Below are 13,250 nucleotides of genomic sequence, written 5' to 3'. Positions count from 1 at the left end.
CGGGGGTCATAGGAGACAGCTGATGCTTGCAGTGGGAGGCTAACCCAACCTCTTCAGGGGAGCCCCCCTAAGCAGTGAGCTATGTGGTGTCAGGAGGGATGGATATGTAGATACTATGTTGAAAATGCAGTATACAACTTGTGGGTGGGGATGGGAGAAGGACTGGGAGAGAGCAAGGGAAGGGGTGACATTGTCCAAAGAGAAATATACTTTTTTTTTTTTTTTTTGTCAGTCGTGGAGCTTGAACTCTGGGCCTGGGCATTCTCCCTCAGCTTTTCAGCTCAAGGCCAGCCCTCTACCACTTGAGCCACAGCTCCACTTCTGGTTTTCTAGTGGTTTATTGAAGATAAGAGTCTTACGGTCTTTCCTGCCCGGGCTAGCTTTGAACCATGATCCTCAGATCTCAGCCTCCTGAGAGGCTAGGATTACAGGTATGAGCCACCGGTGCCCGGCTTGGGAAATACACTCTTCACCTGACTTAAAAAATGGTATCCCCTCTGTATAACATTTTAACAACAAAATTATATATATATACACATATATATATACACACACACACACACACACACACACATATATGTTCACTTCAGCATGTACATAAGTTATTATTTTTTTAAACAAAAGCTTCTCTGACCAGCAGCCATGGGCACTTGTCACTGTTTTTCACTATGCACAAAGTTTAGGAGGCCTGGGCAGGAAAGGTGGGGGAAGGGAAGGAGGACTTACTCTGGGAGTCTTGATAATCATCTGGTCATGGTCCATTACTCATCTCTATGGAGATGCCCCCTCTCCCTCCCTTAGCTGAGGAGGCCCCTGGAATGTCAAGTTACCACCCCCATTCTCTGCCTATCTACTTAGGTCATTGCCATGGCTTGAAAAGTGGGTTGGGGAGGGAGGAATGGCCTGACCCCAGATGCAGGAAGCTTTAGCTGGAGCATGCCCAGTCCATGTCAGAGGTGGAGAGGAGAGAGTGACCCTTGACTTGTAGATAATGCCATTGCTTTATCAGACTAAGTGTTTACAACTTGAGCCACCTTCAGCCCTTGGAGCTGTGTTTACCTGGATGCATGAGCAGACATGTCTGTGACAAATGAAGGACGTGGGGTGTGTACATGTTCACTTCTACTCACCAAACACCTACTCACACTCACGCCACACCCAACTCATCTCTGTTTATGTGTACACCTGCCCTGACATCAACTTTTACTTGTTCACACTTGCAGATGCTCAGACACACTTAGGTATACTTACACTCACACTCTTGTGTATGAGCCACACCATGGTTCCACATAGATGCACCATGTCCTCATATTCCTACTTGCAGCGGGCAAAAAAGCCACTATCTTTGTCCTGAGTCTGACAGACTAGAAATATCTGGGGGTGGTTTTAGGGGACAGAAGAGCATGTGGGGGTGGAGGGCTATGAACAAGTCACAGGGGTCAAGATGTGGGTTGAGCAATCTTTTGGATTTGGAGGTCCTAACTCAGATTTTCAGAACAAGTGGTTAAGAGGCAGAAGGGCTTTGTGCTTTATGTTAGTTTTAGTTTAGTTTTGTTGAGATGGGGTTTCCCTATGTACAGCAGGCTGGCCTCAAACTCATAATCCTCCTGCCTCAGCATCCTCAACGCTGGGATTAGAGGTGTGTGTGACACCACACCTAGCTTGGGAGGTTTCAAGACTTACTGGAGTCCTACTGCCTGGGTGAGGTACACAGTAGCTGTTAGTAAATTCTTTGCTGGGTAAGCAGATAGCAGGATTGTCTGTGTCTCTCCATCTCTAACCACTAGAGCTGTCTGTCATACAGAAGTTTAGACTCCTAGGCAACCAAAGGGGAAGGCCATTTACTCTCTGAAGTCAGCAGTCCATGTCCTTGCTGCCATTCTCTAGAACAGGAGGCTGAATCTCAAAGGTGATCTGTACAAAGCTACAGGGTAAGGCAGTGGCCAGTCCTGGCTTGGTCCCCAAGCTCAGGTACATCTTCTAAGCCTTGGGACACCTGACTGCAGAGAGAAACACTCAAGTGTCCCAGCTGGCTGGGTATACATAGAAAAAGACAATTCTAGGCTGTCTCAGACATTCGGGGCAGGAGCCAGGAAATGGCATCCTTTGAAGTCTGCAGGACTGTGGAGACCAGCAAATTTAGTGGTGGTGGTGGGTGTGGTGGTGGTGGTAGTGGTGTGTGTGTGTGTGTGTGTGTGTGTGTGTGTGTGTGTGTGTGTGTGTGTGTGTGTGTGTGTTTTGTATATGTGATAGTACTGGGGCTTGAACTCAGAGTCTGGGTGCTGTTCCTTAGTTTTGTGGGTTTTATTTTTGTTTTTGTTTTTTTTTTTTTTGGGTCCGGTTGTGGGGCCTGAACTCTGGGCCTGGGTGCTGTCCCTCAGCTCTTCAGCTCAAGGCTAGCACTCTACCACTTGAGCCACAGCACCACTTCCGGCTTTTTTCTTTTTGCTTATGTGGTGCTGAGGAATTGAACCCAGGGCCTCAGGCATGCAAGGCAAGCGCTCTACCACTGAGCCACCTTCCCAGCCCCTGTTTTTGTTTTGCTCAAGGATAGTGCCCTACCATTTTAGTTACAGCTCTGTTTCCAGCCTTTTGGTGGTTAATTGGAATGAGTCTTATGGACTTTCCTACCTGTGCTGGCTTTGAACCATGAAAACAGAGTTTTCAAAATGCTGTATGAGACTGGAAAGGTGGGTGAGGCCAGGCTCAGGTGAGACCTAGGTAAGGGAGGTAAGAGAGACTTCTGTGGCTCCTGTGTAGTGGACCCTATGAGCTGATCACATGAAAGACGGCACACTGGAAGGAAGGGAGAGAGCCTTCATCTAATTCAGTTACCTTCAAACACATGAAAGAATGAACTCACCCTAGAGAGAAACCCTACAGGTGTAAGCGATATAGGAAGGCCTTCCCTTGTCTAGTGCTCTTCAAACACAGGAAAAAACTCACACTGGAGAGAAACCTATGGATATAAATGATGTGGGAAAGCCGTTAGCCATTCCAATCCCTGTCAAGGATATAAAATTACTCATGGTGGTGCATGCTGGAGATGCTCTGTGAATGTAAATGTGCGAAAGCCTTCATTTGTTCCAGTTACTACTTATTTATTTATTTATTTATTTTTGCCAGTCCTGGGGTTTGAACTCAGGGCCTAAGCTTCTTTTTGCTCAAGGCTTATGCTCTACCACTTGAGCCCCAGTACCACTTCCAGCTTTTTCTGAGTGCTTTATTGGACATAAGAGTCTCAATGCCTGGTTTTTCTTCAAACTGCAATTCTCAGATCTCAGCCTCCTGAGTAGTTAGGATTACAGAGGTGAGCCACCTGGCCTTTTTTTTTTTAATTTAAATTTTAATTTTTTGTTGGTTATAGGGATTGAACTCAGGACCTGGGTGCTGTCCCTAAGGTCTTTAGCTTAAGGCTAGCACTGTATTACTTAGAGCTACAGCTGTACTTCCTGGTTTTTTTTTTTTTTTTTTGGGTCCGGTCGTGGGGCCTGAACTCTGGGTCTGGGTGCTGTCCCTCAGCTCTTCAGCTCAAGGCTAGAGCTCTACCACTTGAGCCACAGCGCCACTTTTGGCTTTTTTCTTTTTGTTTATGTGGTGCTGAGGAACTGAACCCAGGGCCTCAGGCATGCAAGGCAAGCGCTCTACCACCGAGCCACCTTCCCAGCCCCCCCCTTTTTTTTTTTAATTGTGAAAATACTGTACAGAGGGATTACAATTACATGGGCAAGATAATGAGTACATTTCTTATCAAGCATTGTAGCCTCCACCTTTGTTTCCCCTTCCCATTCCTTCCCATCCTCCCCCCCCCCCACCCCCCACCCCACCAAAGTTGTAAAGTTTGCTTCCTGTTTTCTTGTGGTTAATTGGAGATAAGAATCTCAAAAGACTTTCTTGCCTGGCTTTGAACTATGATCCGCAAATCTCAGGTCCTGAGTACCTAGGATTATGGGCAGGAGTCACTAGCACCCGAATAAGTTATCCTTTAAGTAGTGAAAGAACTCATACCGGATAGAAATCTTATATGTGGAAACTGTTAGAGTAAATTAGACTTAGCCAGAAAACCATGCACACATCCAGGTAGGAAGAACAAAGGAAAGGTTTATTGCCAGCAAGGGGGCTGGCAAGACCCCAGCTCACCAGGTGAGAGGAAGTGAGAAGTGCTGTTGTCTCCAGTGACCTCTTATAACCTCTGGGGTTTAGGGGAATCTCATAGCTATCCCAACAGGGTGCTCTCTCAGGGAAATGGTGGGTAGGAGCTAATCATTGCTGCCTTTACTACATGGGCCTAGCGTTGACTAGGAAAAAAAGCATGTTAAGCCATGAGGGAGGAGGCTTCTGGGCCCACAGAAACTATGAAGGTTTGCCTTTATTCCTTTTTCCAACATGCAACAACTCACACTGGAATGTAACAGAAATATATAATGCGAAAAGACCTGAATATCAAAGATCTTTCTTGCATTCCTGAGAATGATCATTGGATAGAGCTTTATTAGTGAAAAGCATGTGTTGAGCTGGACACTGGTGGCTCACGCCTGTAATCTTAGCCGCTCAGGCTGAGATCTGAGGATCATGCTTCTAAGCCACCTTGGGCAGGAAAATCCATGAGACTCTTAACTCCAATAAATTACACACACACACACACACACACACACACACACACACACAGCCATAAGTGGAGAGGTGACTCAAGTGGTAGAGCACTAACCTTAAGTACAAAGAAGCTCAGGACAGTGTCCAGGCCCTGAGTTTAAGCCCAAGGATCAACAAAACAAGACACACACACGCGCGCGCACACACACACACAAAACCCAAAACAAAACACCCAACAACTAAAAACCCCATGGGGAGCTAGGAATGTGGCTTAGTGGTAGGGTGCTTGCCTAGCATGCATGAATCGCTGGGTTTGAATCCTCAGTACCATATAAACAGAAAAGGCTGGAAGTGGGGCTATGGCTCAAGTGGTAGAGCACTGGCCTTGAGCACAGAGAGGCTCAGGGACAGAGCCCAGGCCTTGAGTTCAATCCCCAGCACGGGCAAAACAAAACCCAAACCCAAACCATGGGTTGAGCCTTGTAGTTAGCCAAGTTCAATCTAGCAGTATGAGAAAGGATAGGATAGGATAAACATTGATTAGAAGGATGTGCAAAAGTAATCAAAACCTGTCACCCGGTGCTGGTGGGTCATGCCTGTAATCCTAGCTACTCAGGAGGCTGACATCTGAGGATCCCAGTTCAAAGCCAGCCCAGGCAGGAAAGTCTATAAGATTCTTTTTTTCTTTTTCTTTTCCTGGGGGGCTTGAACTCAGGGCCTGAGCACTGTCCCTGAGCTTCTTTTGCTCAAGGCTAGCACTCTACCACTTGAGCCACAGCACCTCTACTGGCTTTTTCTGTTTATGTGGTACTGAGGAGTAGAAGCCAGGGCTTCATGCATGCTAGCCAAGCACTCTATCGCTAAACCACATTCCCAGCCCTGTGAGACTTTTTTTTCTTTCTACATTTTACTATTTCAAACCACGTGAACAAAAAATATGGAACGCTTCACATATTTGCATGTCATCCCTGCACAGGGGTCATGCTAATCTTCTCCATATAGTTCCAATTTTAGTATATGTGCTGCCGAATTTAGCACCCTCTTATCTCCAATTAACCACCAGAAAACTGGAAGTGGAGCTGTGTCTCATGTAATAGAGTGCTAGCCTTGAGCAAAAAAAATCTCAGGGACAGTACTCAGTTCCTGAGTTCAAGAAAAAAAAAAAACAACAACCAAGACTGGCAATGTAGCTCAGTAATAAAAGTAAATAAATAAATAAAACTAACCCTGTAAATTTTGCCAAGACAATTGTGTTTGTGTAGTGTTTTTTAAAAATCAAATCAGTTAAAAAGGTATTTCTACTTTATTTAAATGGATTTGTAATTTTCCAGTTGTTATTGTTTATGTAGTTTTTGAATACTTGTGATTAAAGTACCATGGAAAATAACTTTGTGCCGGGGCACTGGTGGGTCATGCCTGTAATTTTATCTACTTCAGGAGGCTGAGATCTAAGGATTGAGGTTTAGAGCCAGTGCTGGCAGACAAATCTAAGAGACTCTTATCTCTAAATAAAGAGCAAAAAACCAAAAGTGGAGGTGTGGCTCAAGTGTTAGCCAGCTATGAGGGAAAAAGCCAGCTTATAGGAAGCCCTTAGTCAAACTCCAGGACCAGGGCTCTAATGCATGCGTGTGCGCACGCATGTGCGCGCACACACACACACACACACACACACACACACACACACTCCCAAAAGCTTACTAATAGTATTTTCTTACTGCTTTTTTTTTTTTTTTTTCTCCCAGTGCGGAGGACTGAACTCAATACTTTGGGCTTGCCATGTAAGTGCTCTTCCACTAAATTATATCCTCAACTCCTCTTTATATTTATTTGTATAGTCTGACTTTTTTTTGTTGTTGTTGTTGTTGTTGATCGTTGTGGGGCTTGAACTCAGTGCCTGGGCAGTGTCCTTGAGCTGTTTTGCTCAAGTGGTGAGCCACATCACCACTTCCAGTTTTCTGGTGGTTAATTGGAGATGAGTCTCATGGACTTTACTGCCCGAGTTGGCTTCCAACCACAATCTTCAAATCTCAGCCTCCTGAGTAGCTAGGATTGTAAGCAAGGGACACCAGTGCCTGGCTTCATTTTGCCTTTTGATGTGTATATTTTTACATATCCTTTACTTCTTAACCATTTTCCAAAAAGTTGTACAGGTAACCTTTTTCACTTCAAAAGATATATGTACTGGGTCCTGGTGGTTCATGCCTATAATCCTAGCTATGCAGGAAGCTGAGATCTGAGGGTTGTGGTTCAAAGTCAGTCCTGGACAGAGAAGTCCCTATGAGACTCTTAGCTCCAATTAACAACTAAAAAATCAGAAGTGGAGCTGTGGCTCAACATGGTAGAGTGCTAGCTCTTGAGAAGAAGTTTATGGACAGTGCCCAGGCCCTGAGTTCAAGCCCTACAACAGAAAAGAAAAAAAAAAAGATATTTACAACTGAGCATTAGTGGCTCACACCTGTAATCCTAGCTACTTAGAAGGCTGAGGTCTGAGGATCATAGTTTGAAGTCAGCCTGGGCAGAAAAATCCATGAGATTCTTATCTCCAATTAACCACCAGAAATTGGAAGTAGAGCAGTGGCTTAAAGTTTTAGAGCACTAGCCTTGAGTCAGAAAGCTCAGAACAGTGCCCAGACCCTGAGTTCAAGCCCTTTGATGGACAAAAAAGAAAAGGGCTGGGAATGTGACTTAGTGGTAGAGTGCTTGCCCTGGGACTGGTTCCTTAGTATCACATACACAGAGAAAGTCTGAAGTGGCACTGTGGCTCAAGTGGTAGAGTGCTAGCCCTGAGCAAAAGAAGCTCAGGGACAGTTCCTAGGCCCTGAGTTCAAGCCCCAGGACTGGCAAAAATAAAGATATATGTACATGTCCCTTGGCAATCCTAGATTATATGTTACTAATAAATTTGTTAAGGTTTTCTTTTGTTTTTTTTTTTTTTTGGGTCCAGTCATGGGGCCTGAACTCTGGGCCTGGGCGCTGTCCCTCAGCTCTTCAGCTCAAGGCTAGCGCTCTACCACTTGAGCCACAGCGCCACTTGCGGCTTTTTTCTTTTTGTTTATGTGGTGCTGAGGAATCAAACCCAGGGCCTCATGCATGCAAGGCAAGCGTTCTACCACTGAGCCACCTTCCCAGCCCCTTGCTAAGGTTTTCTATCAACAATCACAATTATATGTATATAAAAAAAGGTGTTTTTCCTCATGCAAACAAAATAAAACCTTTATGCTAAGTGAAAGACTTCAGGCACAAAAGACTACAAGCTATGTATATAAAATGCCTAGGCCGGGCGTCAGTGGCTCATGCCTGTAATCCTAGCTACTCAGGAGGCTGAGATCTGAGAATCACAGTTCAAAGCCAGCCCGGGCAGGAAAGTCCCTGAGACTCTTATCTCCAATAAACCACGAGAAAACCGGAAGTGGCGATGTGGCTCAAGCGGTAGAGCGCTCGCCTTGAGCTGAAGAGCTGAGGGATAGCGCCCAAGCCCAGAGTTCAAGTCCCAAAATTGACAAAAAAAAAAAAAAAAGCCCAGAATAGCTTGCTCTATTACTCTGATACTAGTGAATAAATAAAATCTTTAGTCTGATGGTGACTGCCATTTACAAGTCTGCCCCACAAACAGAGTTCCATGGAGACAGGAACACAGACCTGGTTACAAAAGCCAGCCTTAGTATGTTGTAAGGGACTCAGTATAGGAATACCTGAGATGAATATTCAGTTTCTACCTTTTAAACCCATTTTTTTTTTTTGTTTGAGTTTGCTTTTGCTCATTAGCTAGTGCTCTACCACCTGAGCCAACCCATTAAAATTTTTTTGAAGCTGTATCTCACTGTGGAGTCCAGGCTGGCCTTGAACTTGGGATTCTCACTTCAGTCTCTTGCATGTTAGATTATAAGACTGCTGGGCTAGGAAGTTGGCTCAGTGGTAGAGTGCCTTGCATGCATGCGGCCCTAGGTTTGATTCCTCAGCACTACATAAGCAGAAAAAGCCGGAAGTGGTGCTATGGCTCAAGTGGTAGAGTGCTAGCCTTGAGTTGAAGAGTTGAGGGACAGTGCCCAGGCCCAGAGTTCAAGACCAGGACTGGCAAAACAACAACAACAACAAACAGACAAAAACCCCAAAACCAAGACTGCTATACTTGACTCTTATTTTCCTTTTTGTCACTTCCCAAGAGATGGTTATAAGAAAGATTTAGAAGGCCCAAAAACTTCTAATAGAGTCAAAAGTTAAAAGGGTGTGACAGTTTTATTCTCCAAGGAGACACAGCCAGGGGATGTTGGCAAATCTCAAATGGTGACAGATATGGATCCAGGACGGGGAGGCAGCGATGACACTGAGGTTCCATGCCTGGATCCCTCGATGGGTCTAGGCACAGCAGGACGGGCACCCAGCCAGCCCCTCTTGGCTCTGACTGTGACTGGAAATCTTATCAGATATTTGGCTGGTCCAGAGTCTTTAGTCATGGGACCTGCGGCCTAGGAAACAGTTCCTATGTTGTAACTGCCCCAGGATCGTGGGTGCATGGATGTCTCTAATTTATCACTAGCATGGACCTCATCACCACGCACATTTCCTGTCACCCTGGGTCACCTTGATGGTCATCCCTTATCTCTGTGCCTGTCATCACCTTTGCCATCACCCAGGCATGACATCTATTGCCCCTTTCATCCCTTTGCTATCAGTGACTCAGTTCCCATCACTACACTACCTTCTCTGGCATCATCAACATCCCTGCCCAGTCTCATGCCCGGGTGGTTGCTATATGAACCAATTCTGTCATCCATCACCTACCTCCACCCAGATCCTGTTGTTTGCTAGTTCCATTCTTATTCCTCCTGTCACCTGGGCTGTCCTCATCACCCGAGTCATCTTTGTTGCCACAGCCTCATCCATTTCATTCTTTATCATCCATTCTTCAACATGTTCCCCCAGATCTTACCACCTGGCCCAGTTTTCTGGATTGTCAATGCTTTCCCTCCTCCTTCAGCTCTCCTTCATTTTCCCAGCTCTGCCACCTCTTAGTTTCCAGCCCTTCATCTAGATTCCTGAGTGGGATGAAACACATGCTCACCATTGCCTTTCTAGCCCCTGGACCACCTGGATTCACCGTTCCTCACCCTTGCCCTCTGCCCTGGCCAGCACAGCTTCATTTGACTCTCAGGGTGTCTGGGCCCTGAAGCCAGGCCTGCATTTAGGGTATTCTCCGGTAGATGACTGCCAAGAAGCCCTGACTCTTCTCTGCTGGCACCTATGACACCTGGCAGTTACCCCTGTCCAGCCTTGTTCTAAAATTCCACTTTGTTGTATTGGCTGTGATTTCCTTTTATAGAACTGCCAATGTCCTCTGCTTATGATCTATCTGCCTATGAGAGCTGCACCCCAATTACCTTAACACTTAGGAGAATCACTTGTTTGAGCAATTAGATTTAAGGTTGCTATCTTACCCACCAGACAGGACACACTAGGACTCAAGGGGCAGGGCAGGAGGAGGGAGGTGGGGGGGAAATGTGGGGGGGGAAACTGTCTTTCTTGGTCACTTCCAGGTCCTAAGAACCGAGCACAGCACCTGACTTCTATTGGAGCTGAAAAAATGCTGTTGAGCTGGGTGCCAGTGGGTCATACTGGTAATCCTAGCTACTCAGAAGCTGAGATCTGAAGATTCTGGTTTGAAGCTAGCCCAGGCAGGAAAGTCCCTGAGACACGCTCTCTCTCTCTCTCACTGGTTTTTGCCAATCATGGGACTTGAACTCAGGCCTGAGTGCTGTCCCTGAGCCTCTTTGTGTTCAAGGCTAGTGCTCTACCACTTGAGCTACATCATCACTTCCAGATTTTTTTTGAGTAATTTATTGAAGATAAGAGTCTCACAGGGCTGGGAAGATGGCTCAGTGGTAGAGTGCTTGCCTTGTATGCCTGAGGCCCTGGGTTCGATTCCTCAGCACCACATAAGCAAAAAGAAAAAAGCCGGGAGTGGCGCTGTGGCTCAGTTGGTAGAGTGCTAGCCTTGAGCTGAAGAGCTGAGGGACAGCATCCAGGCCCAGAATTCAGGTCCCATGACTGGACCCCCCCCAAAAAAAAGAGTCTCACAGACTTTCCTGCACAGCAGGCTCTGACCTGTGATCCTCAGATCTCAGTCTCCTGAGTAGCTAGGATTACACACATGAGCTTCCCATACCAGCTGGCCAGGAGATTCATCTCCAATAAACTACTAAAAAAAAAAAAAAAAAGCAAGAAGTGGAGTTTTGGATCAAGTAAAATCTAGTCTTGAGCAAAGAAATCGCTGGGATAGTGCCTAGGCTCTGAGTTCAAACCACAGGACTGGCACACAAACACAAAAAATTCTGTTGAGTAAATAAATACCATTTATTGAGCCCTTTACATGTGCTGGGCACTGTGCTGTGTACTTATACCTATATGTTGTCTTACTAATTTCAAAGGCTCTTGAGCTGACTTGGCACAAATACCTCTGACAAGGTTCAAGCACAGAAGCACATTTTCAGTTACTCATCAGAAAGTGAGGGCATGTAGAGAAAGCCAGTTACTCACCAAATAAGGAAATCACTTTCTTGTAATTAGGGCAAAGACTGTGACATTTGATTTCATCCGTCTTTTTTTTAAGGCAGAGTGGAGAAGGTGGAGCTAAGAGGATGGGGCGAAGGGCACCTAAAGAAGATCCATTCAGATTTCTGGAAAACAAAACTAAAATCTTTATCTCATACTCTAAATCTGATCGGTATAAGATGATAAACTGAATAATTAAAATCAGCATCACTAGCTGGGTGCTGGTGGCTCATGCCTGTAAGCCTAGTTATCAGGAGGCTGAGATATTAGGAATGAAGCTCAAAGCCAGTCAGGGCAAATAAATCCAAGAAACTCTCTTTTTGTTGTTGGTGGTCGTGGGGCTTGAACTCAGGGTCTGGGCATTGTCCCTGAGCCTCTTTGTGCTTAAGGCTGGGATTCTGCCACTTGAGCCACAGCACCACTTCTGGTTTTCTGGTGGCTAATTGGAGACTTTCTTCCTGCTCTGCTGTTTCCTTCCTTCTGCTGGCTGTGAACTGCAACTCTCAGATCTCAGCTTCCTAAGTAGCTAGGATTACAGGCATGAGCCACCCAAGAAACCCTTTATCTCCAATTAACCAGCAAAAAAGCTGGAAGTGGAGCTATATAGCTCAAGTGTAGAGCACCAGCCTTGAATGGTAAAAGCTAAGCAAGAGTCAGACACCCTGAGTTCAAGCCCCACCAGTATACTCAAGAGAAACCAGCTTAGCTTTCTTGCCTGCCTATCTTCCTTCCTTCCTTTTTCCCTTTTTCCCTTCTTCCCTCCCCCTCCCTTCTTCCCTCCTTCCCTCTCTCTCTCTCTCCTTGCTTCCCTCTCTTTTTCTTCCTTTTTTGTGCCAGCCTTGGGACTTGAACTTCTGGCTTTTTGGTGGTTCACTGGAGACAAGAGACTTTCCTGTCTGGGATGGTTTCAAACCTAGATCTTCAGATCTCAGCCTCCTGAGTAGGTAAGATTACAAGCATGAGCCACCAGAGCCTGGTTTATAACTCTTTTTGCTTTCAACTCTTTTTCAGGTAAGGTTGTCTAAAATCCACAATCTTCCTACATAAGCCTCCCATGCATTGTATACTACCATGTCTGGCTTGTATGTTGAGACAAGATCTCACTAACTTTTTGCCTGTACTGATCTTGAACCATGATCTACCTAATTCTCCCCTACCCCAACAGTAATGGATATTACAGACATGTGCCACAATGCTTAGCCCTATTTCTCATATTCTTTGCTTCACTTATTTCATTGTGTGTGTATGTGTGCATATTGGGGTTGGACTCAGATCCTTCTGATCTTTTCTTGGCATTTTCTGCTCACAGCTTGTTTTCTGCCACTTAAGCCACACCTTCACTTTCAGCTTTTTGCTGCTTAATTAGAGATCAAGAGTCTTTCAGATTTGTTTACTCAGGCTGGCTTTGAATCTTCATCTTCAGATTTCAGCCTCTGAATAGCTGAGTATACACATGAACCACCAGGGTGCCTGGCTCCTCTTTTGATTTTTTTTTTTTTTTTTTTTTGCTGGTTGTGGGGCCTGAATTCTGAGCCTGGGCGCTGTCCCTCAGCTCAAGGCTACAAGGCTAGCGCTCTACCACTTGAGCCACTTCCAGCTTTTTCTGCTTATGTGGTGCTTATGCATGCAAGGCAAGCACTCTACCAATGAGCTACCTTCCCAGCTCCTCCTCTTTTGATTTGAAGATAATTAGTGCTAGGTCTCATTTATTTCCTTTCTCTCTCTTTCTTTCTTTCTTTCTTTCTTTCTTTCTTTCTTTCTTTTTGTTGCTTGTAAGGCTTGAACTCTGGGCCTCAGCACTGTCCCTCAGCTCTTCAGCTCAAGGCTAGTGCTCTACAACTTGAGCCACAGTGCCATTTCCGGCTTTTTTCCTGCTTATGTGGTGCTGAGGAATCGAACCCAGGGCCTCAGGCATGCAAGGCAAGCGCTCTACCACTGAGCCACCTTCCCAGCTCCTCATTTATTTCATTTCTAAGGATTCATCCCTGGAAAAAAATTGGAAATGTACCCATTGCAATCTGCTATTGTTTTATTGCAGGATTTTGAATATTGATACATTAAAATATTATTATTATTATTATTTTGTCCATAAAGAAGCAACTTTATTG

General features: G+C 45.4%; 1 non-coding gene across 1 annotated transcript; it reads right to left on the bottom strand.

Moving 5' to 3' along the window:
• Positions 1–5,524: 5,524 nt before the first annotated feature.
• On the bottom strand, positions 5,525–5,631 carry LOC122124292. Its single transcript, XR_006150518.1, has one exon. It is a non-coding gene; the product is annotated as a U6 spliceosomal RNA (small nuclear RNA).
• Between the last annotated feature and the right edge of the window lie 7,619 nt (positions 5,632–13,250).

This window comes from Dipodomys spectabilis, unplaced genomic scaffold (genome assembly GCF_019054845.1).
Source record: "Dipodomys spectabilis isolate Male_0828 unplaced genomic scaffold, ASM1905484v1 ptg000006l, whole genome shotgun sequence".
Classification (NCBI taxonomy): domain Eukaryota; kingdom Metazoa; phylum Chordata; class Mammalia; order Rodentia; family Heteromyidae; genus Dipodomys; species Dipodomys spectabilis.
This window is presented reverse-complemented; position numbering and strand designations above follow the sequence as displayed.